Genomic DNA, 11,461 nt, shown 5'->3' on the forward strand with positions numbered 1-11,461 from the left:
TTGGAAAAGCAACAAATGGATTTTAAGATACTTACGAGGCACTACCGATGTTTGCTTACGATTTGGAAGAACTAAAGATGGAGTTATAGGGTATGTTGATCTTGATTTAATGGAGACCTTGATAGAAGAAGATCTCTCATGTGTTATGTCTTTACAATTGGAGGTTGTGCAACTAGTTGGAAAGTCACTTTGCAAACTACAGTCGCTTTGTCTACCACTGAAGCTGGGTACATGGCAATTACTGAGGCTTGTAAAGAAGCTATATGGTTGAAGGGACTATTTAGTGAACTCAATGAAGACCTTCAAATCAGACGAGATTTTGTGACAATGAGTGCCATCTTTCTTACAAAAGATCAAATGTTTCATGAAAGAACAAAACACATTGATATTCGGTATCATTTTGTTTGTGATATTATTGCTCGTGGTGATATTGTTGTGAGCAAAATTAGTACTCATGAAAATCCTGCAGATATGATGACTAATTCACTTCCTATAACCAAGTTTAAGCATTGCTTAGACTTGGTTGGTGTTCATTGTTGAAGTTAAACCCTTAAGGGGTTTTATGGAAGAGATGGAGAACTTGTTTATTGAAAGTTCGCGATGAAGAACTTGTTCATTGAGAATTTGTGTCAATGTGGAGATTGTTAGAATTAAGTGGCCCAAATTCTTATTTAAATAAAATACGATGGAAAATAAAATAAAAGTAAAATCCATATAGAACTAGACTTCTTTTATTTTATTTTAGAATAAGGTTTTTAAACCTTATTAAACTCCATCTATTTTATATTGATTAGGATAAGGTGTTTCAATCCTACTAGAATATGGCTTTGCAAGCCTATAAATAGATATAGTCTATTCCTCTTGTATTTGATTCAAATTTTTTGACATAGTGAATTTTCTTCTCTTACGCTGTGGTTTTTTTCCCGAAAGGGTTTCCACGTAAAATTTCTGTGTTCTTTATTTTATTTATTTTATTTTATTTTATTTTTCACATGCTTAAAAACGCTTATTTTACAATAAATTAAATCTAAGCTAATAAAATTGAAAATGTAATAAATAAATATTAAATGACTAGAAAACAAGCTCGTTAAGTGTTGAAAAAACTCTAATTTGCCACAATGAATTGTGGCAGATCAACCGGAACCCCAACTTGTACAAAGAAGAAATTCGTCTTGCAACCAACACCTACCATGTTGTGGCACACATTTGGCCCGACGATGCAGATGATATTTTTTCTGTCTTCTCATATAAATCATACTTGTAAAATTTGATGCTTGATACTGATATTACAATTATAATGGTTTTAAATAAATATTGTCTTTGAAACGAAATTGATAATTTTAAGTGACAATTTGTTTGAAATAGTTGTAAAAGATAAACTTTTAAAACTACCTTCCAGGCACTAAAAAAATATTATAAATTGGACCCAAGTGTCGATACCTCTAGTTGGAATCGGTACCATTTAGAGCTTTAAAGTTAAGAAATTTTGAAAAAAAAAACCCAAATGTATTGATACACTAAACAAAGTATCGATACATAACCTTTTGTATCGTTACCAAATTGAGCTTCAAAGTTAATAAAAATTGATAAAAAAACAAAAAATATTAAGACACTCAACAAAGTATTAATACCTATGTTGGTACAATTATTTCCATGCATTAAGTATTTGATATAAAAAAAACATATATAGACAACTAGGTTTCCACGAAAAAATGGAACAAATTTTAATATTGTATTATTCTGTTTTGCACATGACTGATATATCGATATTTATAATTTACCAAAAAATCTATATCAATGAAAAAATTAACAAATCACTACAGCAAAATAAGCTTTTAGCGGCATTTTTTAAGGTTTATAAGCGCTGCTAAAACTATTTGCAGCGCCGCAAAAAACGCCTCTAACATTTTGCGGTATTTATGTAAAAAAACACCGCTAAAGAACGTGACCTTTAGCGGCTCTTTCCCCACAAACGCCGCTAAAGAACATGACCTTTAGCGGCGCTTTCCCCAAAAATGCCACTAAAGGTCATTGTTTAGCGACGCTTTCCTTAAAAACACCGCTAAAAGTCACCACCATCCCGCTTCTTTGCATTTATCCTTCTTACATGTTTCACATTTGATGTTCCTTAAAATTTGTTGTTCTAGTGATTTTTCTTCATTTGTTTACTTTTTTGTTCATATAGTAATATCAACTATAGCACTTCCTATGAAATTAGTTTCTTATAAATAATGTGTTTAAATTCAATTTATTACGACGGTTTAAATAAAATTCAGTTAAAAACTTTTCTACCAATAAAAAACAGCAAATAGTAAATACAACTTTCTTCGTTTCATTGAAAAATGATGTTCAAATTTTGTTACACTAAACTGCAAAATGCAAATCTTATATATCACCAGGATCTTAAGGATTTTTCAATAATTAATCAACAGCGAAATTAAGCATTCTACTCCAAACAGGTTCATCGTTGTTACGATGGAGATTTGATACCTTATTTTGGTTTCCCGCCTCAAGGGTAATTACACCCTTTCGGCCAACTTTACTCATGGCCTCAGCAATCATATTTCCTATTTCATTGTTGTTCCCAGCACTAAAAGCAGCAACATCAGCAAGTTTACTGTCTTCAACCTAAAACCCACAGCACACTAATTATATTCCCTTCAAATAGTAAAATATAGAAAACATGAAAGCAGGTTAGCATTAAGACCTCTTTTGAAATAGCCTTAAGTTCAAATACTAAAGCCCTTGTAGTCTTCTCAATGCCCCTAGTGATTAAGACAAGATTTGTATCGGCTGCCACCACCTGAATTACAATAGGTCTTAGCAATTAAAAACAAATAGCATGAAAATGTCTAACTTTAAAGTTCTCTCATGTACCCCAAACATAAGAAATAGTTAAGAAATAGCATGGAAATGTTTAACTTTAAAGTTCTCTCATGTACCCCAAACACAATTAAAATAAGCATGTTACTTTAGTGCAAAACTACGATTCATTGTACCCCAAAGAAACAATATACCCACACACTTTAAGCTATTGTCAATCACCTCCCAGCAGAAATATAAGTCAATTCAACATAAAGCATTAAATAGAAAAACAAAAAAGTTATTTTTTAAAAAAAAAGAATAAAGAAAAGAAAAGAGTAGCTTTGATAGGAGAAGGTATTAGCAACCATGTCTACATAAGCATGGGATAAAAATAGTAACTTCATCTTACCTATGCTAAAACAGGAATTAATGACCCTGGCCAAATATCGAGTACCAGGATGCAGCCCACTTCAACGAGCTGTGAGCACAACAATCCCTTCTATCTGACCTGAACTTCCAAAACTTCGACTTTCTGCAAACCCCTATACAACAATATCAAGTAAGAAAGAAGTATTAAAATATTAACCAAATCTAGACATTATATTATCATGTTGTTACCAATATTATTAAAGTAGGTTAGACATAGAAAATTGCTTTAACAGGATTACAAGATATTATGATATAGTTGTAGGCTTACTTTTAGGAGACAAAGATGAGAAGACAAAATAGATTAATCATGCTATTTTAGATGCTCAGACACAATTAAAGTAACACCCCAAGTTCCCAACCCCAACCAAAAAAAAAAACACTACCTAGAACATTTTTCTGATAGTGAATTTTATGTGCAAAATTTATTTCAAAATGAACAAGTAATAGCAATATGAGAAGAAAAAGTGAACAATATTCAAAGATGACAATAAAATAAGAAATTCCAGTCATTCAATGTGTTACTGCTTCAGGAAATAGCAAGTTTAACTGCATTAATTTATTTAATTCTAAAGTTAATTAGGCAGAATTTCTGAGAGATTTGATCTGAAGCTCTGATTCATGTTTTAAGTCATGTATTTTCATGCCCTATCATTAATTAATCCAGTTTATAAATTGATAATATCCACAATATTCACTATCCTTGATGGGGAAACTCAATAACCTGCTAAAACAAAATTAAATAAAATGAGCCTTTTGGGATTTGAATATTAATATTTGCAACCCCTCCCTTTAGACGCGACCTCCTTTGTACCAAAAAAAAAAAAGATTAACCCATCCTCATTGATGATCAAGACACCAAAACCAAAAGATATGAATAGAAGTGCACAGTATGGTAATGCAAAATAGCAAATGTTAAATACCAAACAGCGATGTGAATTCGGATTCTCAGCATCCAACCTTAGCAGTAGCTTTACAGCCTTCAGGAGAAAGAAAACAAAAATAAATAAAAAAACATATTAATATGAGATCATGAACTAATAGAAGTACAACTAAGCAAAACCATTGTTCTTCAACTCATATATTACACAAACTATTTAATCTCAAAACAATAGAGCAAAACCATTGTTCTACAACTAATCATAACAAATGAACACGCATGCAAATTACTGAATTAGTTAATATTCAAGTTAAAAAGATGAATTTAAAATTCACATACCTTGGTATTTCTAACTAACCGTTAAATAGGGATACGACAATCCATAACTTCGAAACTGATCAGGCAGTCATACTTACATGAGTTTTATAACACAATAGATAGTAAATTTGATCAAAAATAAATACTGATAGCAGGAATGATTATATAAATATTTTTTTCCAAAAATGAGAATTATTTGTCATTTTTATTTTGTCATTTTCTGTTTCATATACATCAAAACTAAACTATCCTTTCTTGTTGTTGGTATCATAAATTTTATAACACATAAAATGAAACTCGAATAATAATTCAAGAAAAATGAAGCTCGGGTGTAACAGATTCCTAGTATTATGACCACAAATGAGTAAGATCAAAGAGAATTTGTAATGTACTTGCAAACGTGGGCACTATATAGTTAACCAAGTTCTAACAACAAAAAGATAAGAACCCAAATAAATACAAGCAAAAATCCAGATGATTGTGATGTAGATGTTTACTTTCTCTCTTTTTTTCCTGCATTTATTAAAAATTTGCCTTAAAATGAAAAAGAAATTTGAAAGGTACCATTGATTTTGCTTGGAAATATGGAAATCAAATCAACCTGATAAACAAACATCAAAAGGCAAAAAAAAAAATCTAAAAACCAATGAAAAAATACGTTACTTTTTTGTCTGGCAAGTCTTTGCGAGATTATTTGAACACTTCCTTCACCGTCGAGAACCATCCACTCCCTTTCTTTCCCATCGCCAGTCAAAAAATAGAAGTTTCTAAAACAGATAAAAAAATGGCAGATCGTAAAACACCGGATTTTTTAAACTAATGAAACATACTACACTCGTTAAAATGCTAGAAAGAACGATACATAGAGACAAAGTAACAAACACTTATATGCCATTTTATAAATTCATGTTAAATGAAAACAGAGAATTCATGGCAGCTACTCTCAAGGCGCCATTGTGAAGAAGATCAGCAAGCTCATCAAACAACACAGCTATCCTACTTCCTCAACCCTTGGGAGCTTTTGGTAGAAGAGTGCCCCTCTGTTTGAAGCTTCCGAACACCATTACTTCTCGCTTTGATGGAAAAATTAGTTGGAAAAACGAAGGTATGAAAATAGAAGGTCATCATAACCTATGAATAAGGGAACAGATTGCAAATGCTTCGATTTGAACTTAGACTTACTATTCGGGGAAAATCAAAGGGATGGAGATTTAGAGATGGAGATTTAGAGAAGCAAGAAATGCAGTAAGAAAGATGCTGAGGATTATGGATCAGAATGGTGACATTGAAATGTTGGAAGGATTTCGATTTGGGGGAAAATTTAGATGCATTTTGGGGATACTGATTTTAGGGGGAAATTTTAGGGGTTTCAATGGGTAAAATTTAGGGATAAAATTAATAAGGGATTTTGGGGTTACATGGGAGAAACAAAATAGGTTTTTAGTAGAGCAAAACGGCATAGTTTTGTTTAAAGTAAAATGATTTTTTGCAGCGTTTTTGATAAAAATGCCGCTATTGCTTATCTTTTACGCTTTAAACAAAACGTCACCGTTTTATTTTGCTAAAAATCTCCTATTTTGTCTGCTAAAAATTATTAGTCAAGTGATTTTATAAAACATTTATTATTACTATTTTTTATAAATTAGATTTTTATAAAAAAGACCAAGTACTCTCAAGATAAATATCGATATTTTAATAAGAAAACAAATGATTAAATGGCTATAATTAATTATTAAGTTAGAATTATCCAATGTAAGCAATCAATCTCTCACATATCAAATTTCTATTAAAGATTGAGACGTTAATCATGATTTTATATTATTCTTTTTCGATATAATCTCTATTTCATTAGAGATATTTCTTCTTAACTAAAATACAATTAACTATTTTATCGATGTTCGATGTGGAATGATTTTAATTTTGGTATTTCATTTTATATGTTATAATTTGGTCCTATCCAAAATAGATAGTTACCTATCCATATTAATCATTAATTTTTTATCAATTTTTTAAATCTAATATTTAAATATTTAAATATATCAAATGGTTTAGATTAAATATTTTTAAATATAAAAATATTAATTAACTATATAAAATTTCAGCATTTAACAAATCTCAAGTAAACCCTAAACCATAAACCATGTGCCATAAATCCCCAAACTCTAAACTCTTGTCATAACTATAGAAGCTAACACTGAAACCTTAAAGTTAAACTTACATCGCAATAAAATTTATATTAAAAAATTTGAGATTAATCACTTATATATCAATATAAAATTTATTAATTTTTAATAAATAGAAGATGAATAATTTGGGGGATTTAGGCCTAAACCCTTAACCCTTAACCCCTAACCTTTAAACCTTAAACTTTAAACCCTAACCTTTAAACCATAAATCATAAACCATAAACCATAATCCATATACCCATAATCCATAAACTTTAAAATAGTAACTCCTAAACCTTAAACCCTAAATCATATACCCTAAACCATAAACACTAAACTGTAATGATAATTAATTCAATATTTTAAAATTAATATTATCTCTTTTATGATTATATAAGAAATTATTTAATATATAAATTAAAATAATCAGTCATATACCTAAAAAATTTAAAATTATTTTAAATAATAGTATTTTAATTTTTCATTTTAACATATATTTTCTATGTTTTTACTTTCAAATTTTTTCTACATGTCATTATTTTTTTGAAGAATTTAAATATTCAATTAAAAATAAATTGTATTTTAATTAATATAAATAATAATAGATAGATAAAATGTTTTTCGCAGTATTTTTGACAAAACGCCGCTAAAGCTCGATTTATAGCGGCGTTTTTTCAATCTATAGCGGCATTTTTCAAAAAGCGCCGCTAATGTAACTAAAGCTCTGACCGTTGTGCTTAAATTTTTACGTCGTTTTTTATAAAGCGCCGCTAATGCTCGATCTATAGTGGTGTTTTTTTAAGAATCGCCGCTAATGGTAGACTTATAGTGGTGTTTTTTAAAAAGCGCCGCTAATGTTAGACCTATAGCGGCGTTTTTTAAAAAGCGCCGCTAATGCTCGATTTACATTGGCATTTTTTGTCCAAGCGCCTCTAAAAACCTGTTTTTTTGTAGTGAATTGTCTATAAAAAAATGGATAAATTTGTTAACAAGGTCCTGCCCTCAATGTATCCTCTAAGTGTGGACATTTTGACTGAGTATGCCCTGAGTTCCTACAATAACTACATAACCTTAGTTGGTCTATCCTGCTCTGAATATCCATATTGTCGAATATTCGAGTAAAATTTAGCCGACCTTTCGACTTATGATGCAACGAAATATTCGATACCAACTGGAATGGAACGTTCGATACAGTAACCACATACGCTTATCTAAGATCAGTGGGAATTCAAATTGCCACAGGTTTATAGTTCTAGTTTGTAGACTTTGTGCACAAAAGTTCGTGCAATCCAAAAGTGTAGAGAAACATGGAACAATTGCATGTGCGCATGGATAACGAAGTGTGTCAAATCTCCCATAGTTACAGGTTTGTCATCTCAAGTTTACACAGTACGCTCTCCCAGAAATACTTTGTTTTTGGTCTATTAAACTCCGTAACCCAAAACGATAGGTTTAGATGGGAGTGACACACATGGACATACAATTTTCTCATTCTGCATTGTCTTTAATTTCTTTCATCACATTTTTGCACCAAATGTGATTGCCCTTTATCTGTCTATCATATTTTTTTGCTCGCTTTGGAAATAATTTTGGCAAGCAGAAATATGTTTCTTTCATCATCGATGTTACTGAAAAATGATGTTTCCCTTTCAATATGAAATTGATGCATTCCGCTAGGTTCATTGTCATATGTCCATATAGTAGACCCCCATCGTACGATTGAGTCCACTAGTCGAAGGGTATGTTAGAGAGGAATGCCACACTAGCCCCGTTAATGGCACACAAGTTCTCCATTATTTCATGAAAACGATGTTGGACAAGCTTGTATTTTGTCGCAGAAAATAAACAGTTTATCCATTAATGCAAACACTACATATGTTAAAGAATGATAGTGGAAATAGTGAAAAATACATACCCATGTTAATGAATTATTTTCGTTGAGTATCTAAATGGTGTTGTCCATGGTTGTTAGTAGCTATATCTCTTAGATAATACCTATGGCGTGTGTGATCCCGAAGGCTTCCATGTCATTCAATTGCTACAAGTATTCTGGGTCCCCTGTTAGAAATGACGTATATATCAAGTTGCGGCATAACATGCCTTCTCAAGTTAAACAAGAAAAAGTCCCAGTCATCTTCCTTTTCTCCAAGTGTTATTATGGAGGCTATTGGGAGGATTTATCGATTATCATTTTATGGAACAACCAACAACAATCGATGTTCATATCTCCCGTATAGGAAGGTGTCATCGATTCATACCAATGGCTTTCAATGCCAAAATGCTTCTCTGCATTGCTTGAAAGTCTAAAAGAAACGATGGAAAACTCTTTTCCCATAGACCACATGATTGCGGAAGTATATAGGCTCTATTTGCAGATCGATTACGGAACCTGGTACGTACCGATATAGCACATGACACCATTTCCATAAATAATTATACAATTTGTCTCATCCGTTATGCATATTTTCTATGGCATTCTGTTTCGTAATTCATGCCTTGTGGTACGATGGTATGTAATCAAACTAATTATAGATATTGTAAATTATAACTGGCATGGGAATCCTGATACTTGCTATCACCATAGGTAATATAATGTTTGAGATCGTATCTGAATCTAACTCATAATGATCCTATGTCATACCTGTAATAAGACGAGTATTTCAAAATTATGAATTCAATACCATATAAGAGGCCACTATACGTTCAAATCAGATAGTCTTGTTACGTACCTGTGACAACACAAGTATGCATACTTCTTTCTTATAGATGTCATGATTTTCCATGGACATCTGTTGTCACGCATTTCACACTTGGCTTCAAATTTCTCGGATTGCAATTTAACAAATTAGAAGTTTACCTCATGCTTTATCTTATATTGTTTCACTGTAACAACAAAAGTATTTTTCGAGGAAAACTCAGTCCCTACTTGTGAATCGCCCACATCTAATGAACAACTCGTATGGTACAACTTTCTATGAGAGAATTTTAGAAACTCTAACCCACCTTCAACTGAGAGGTCCAAATTATGCATGTGGGTTGGAGGTGATATGACCTAAAATGCATATCGAGTTTACCAGCATTGTCCGGACCGTCACCAACGAAACCACCATCTTCTGGTTCAGTTGGAATCAGCCCTGGTTTAAAAAATAATTCAATTTCTGAACCATCCAGCTAAAATCTCAGATTGGATCATTACCAGATTTAGTGCAATATTTGATCTCAACCCTAATTGCATGTCTAAAGTTGGATATCCCTTCGCTAGTGTACGTTGTAAGGAGTATATCATACCTTCTTGTATACTTGTCATTAGAAACAAAATCACTTACGAGTTACTAAACAGTGTAACTTGATGACGTACCCTTATAAGTGTTTCTGGCGTAGAACATCAGCCTTTCGAAGTTGAAATAAAAAACACTAACAGAATGTCATACCGAGGTGAAAATTTCAATTATCGACAAACCTCGACAGGTGGACGAACTGTGTGCCAAAGCTGAAATCCTGAACTGAAATCAAAGAATGTCTTCCAAGTGATGATTCTGTGATTTCATAATAAGAGCTTTCTAACAAAGTCGTGAACCCACTGTACAACCGTGTGGTTGGACTTTCAGCTTCCTATTCCATTCTAATATTAAATAGAATAGTTTTTGACCTCTGACCACCTTCATCGACATCGAAAAACTCCTCGTATAACTTATGTATAGGTGATCCGGTACCATTATGCGTATGGACCATCGCCTCGATCGCCGTTGGACCTCCGGCATTAAATATTTCATATTTTACAATGTCCTCTAACACTAAATATCTATACTTAAAAGATGATATTCTACGGCTCAGATTTCCCACTTTGCACCTAATTCTTACCTGAAGCTCTAAAAATTTAATGTTCGGGTTGAAAGCCAATTATATTGTGTAAGCTAATGAAAAAATGATACCGATGTCGGTGTCACGAATTTCACCTTTGTAATAAAAAAACATTAACTCGTCCACTCATTTCAACCAATAACTTGTTCCACATATTTAAAACCAAAATATTATGCAGAAAACTAGAGAACTGATTACCCATTAACAACAATGAAACTTGATATAATTATATGTTTTAGAATGATTTATAAAATTGAATTCTTTCACATAAAAAAAATTATCCTTACGCAAATCTCCTTTTAATGACAATCTCTTCAAAATTTCAGGTTGGAACATCTCTAGCAGAATGACCACTCACTTTATAGAAAATACTACCTCGAATATTGAACATAACTTTACATCGGTGGAACAGTTTGGACATTACAAATATTAGTAATTTTTTTAAAAGAACACGTGTTCTTAAAATCATTTTCAAAATAAAAACAACAGATGTACATTGGGATGTCTTGAATAATACCCTAGGAGTCCCAGGATATCTGAAAAATGAGGATCAATATTCTTGGGGTTCTGGAAAATTTTCTGGGGGTTGAAAATGGGAGGGGAAAAATACCCTGTTAGGTATACATTTTTAGTAATGTAGCAGAAAGATGCACTAAAAACGCTTCTAGGCGCACTTGCAGTGCATCTTTCTACCACATCACTGATAATGTGCCTTGGGCAGGGCGTTTTCCCTTTATGTAGATTGCACCAATTGTTGATATAAGTTTTCAACAATAAAGAGATAAGGAGGAAAATGTGGTGGTGACTGGGGAGCGGTTCACCTGTGATAGGCAGAGGGCCGGAAAGGAGTTGGAGGAGGAGGAAGAAAGGGATAGTTAAGGAACACTTAGGTTTTTCTTAGGGGAGAAAAAGATCATTTGTCCCTCATACTTTGGGGTATATATAAGAGGATGCTCATTGTCTAGTAATGCCATGTAGCCGAAAATACGAATAGTAGGCATTCCCA

The 11,461-nt window shown here is 32.2% G+C and overlaps 1 long non-coding RNA gene across 4 annotated transcripts; it reads right to left on the reverse strand.

The window, feature by feature from the left end:
* Positions 1 to 2,312: 2,312 nt before the first annotated feature.
* Positions 2,313 to 5,839, reverse strand: LOC108458006 (uncharacterized). 4 transcript variants are annotated; one of them, XR_001867223.2, is made up of 6 exons: positions 5,612 to 5,839; positions 5,093 to 5,196; positions 4,155 to 4,211; positions 3,215 to 3,347; positions 2,708 to 2,803; positions 2,313 to 2,628 (listed from the first exon to the last, which is right to left on the reverse strand). It is a non-coding gene; the product is annotated as an uncharacterized LOC108458006 (long non-coding RNA). The 4 variants fall into 4 exon arrangements; XR_001867222.2 differs by having other exon boundaries at positions 5,371 to 5,839; XR_008281395.1 differs by having other exon boundaries at positions 5,312 to 5,839.
* Between the last annotated feature and the right edge of the window lie 5,622 nt (positions 5,840 to 11,461).

This window comes from Gossypium arboreum, chromosome 4, assembly GCF_025698485.1.
Source record: "Gossypium arboreum isolate Shixiya-1 chromosome 4, ASM2569848v2, whole genome shotgun sequence".
Classification (NCBI taxonomy): domain Eukaryota; kingdom Viridiplantae; phylum Streptophyta; class Magnoliopsida; order Malvales; family Malvaceae; genus Gossypium; species Gossypium arboreum.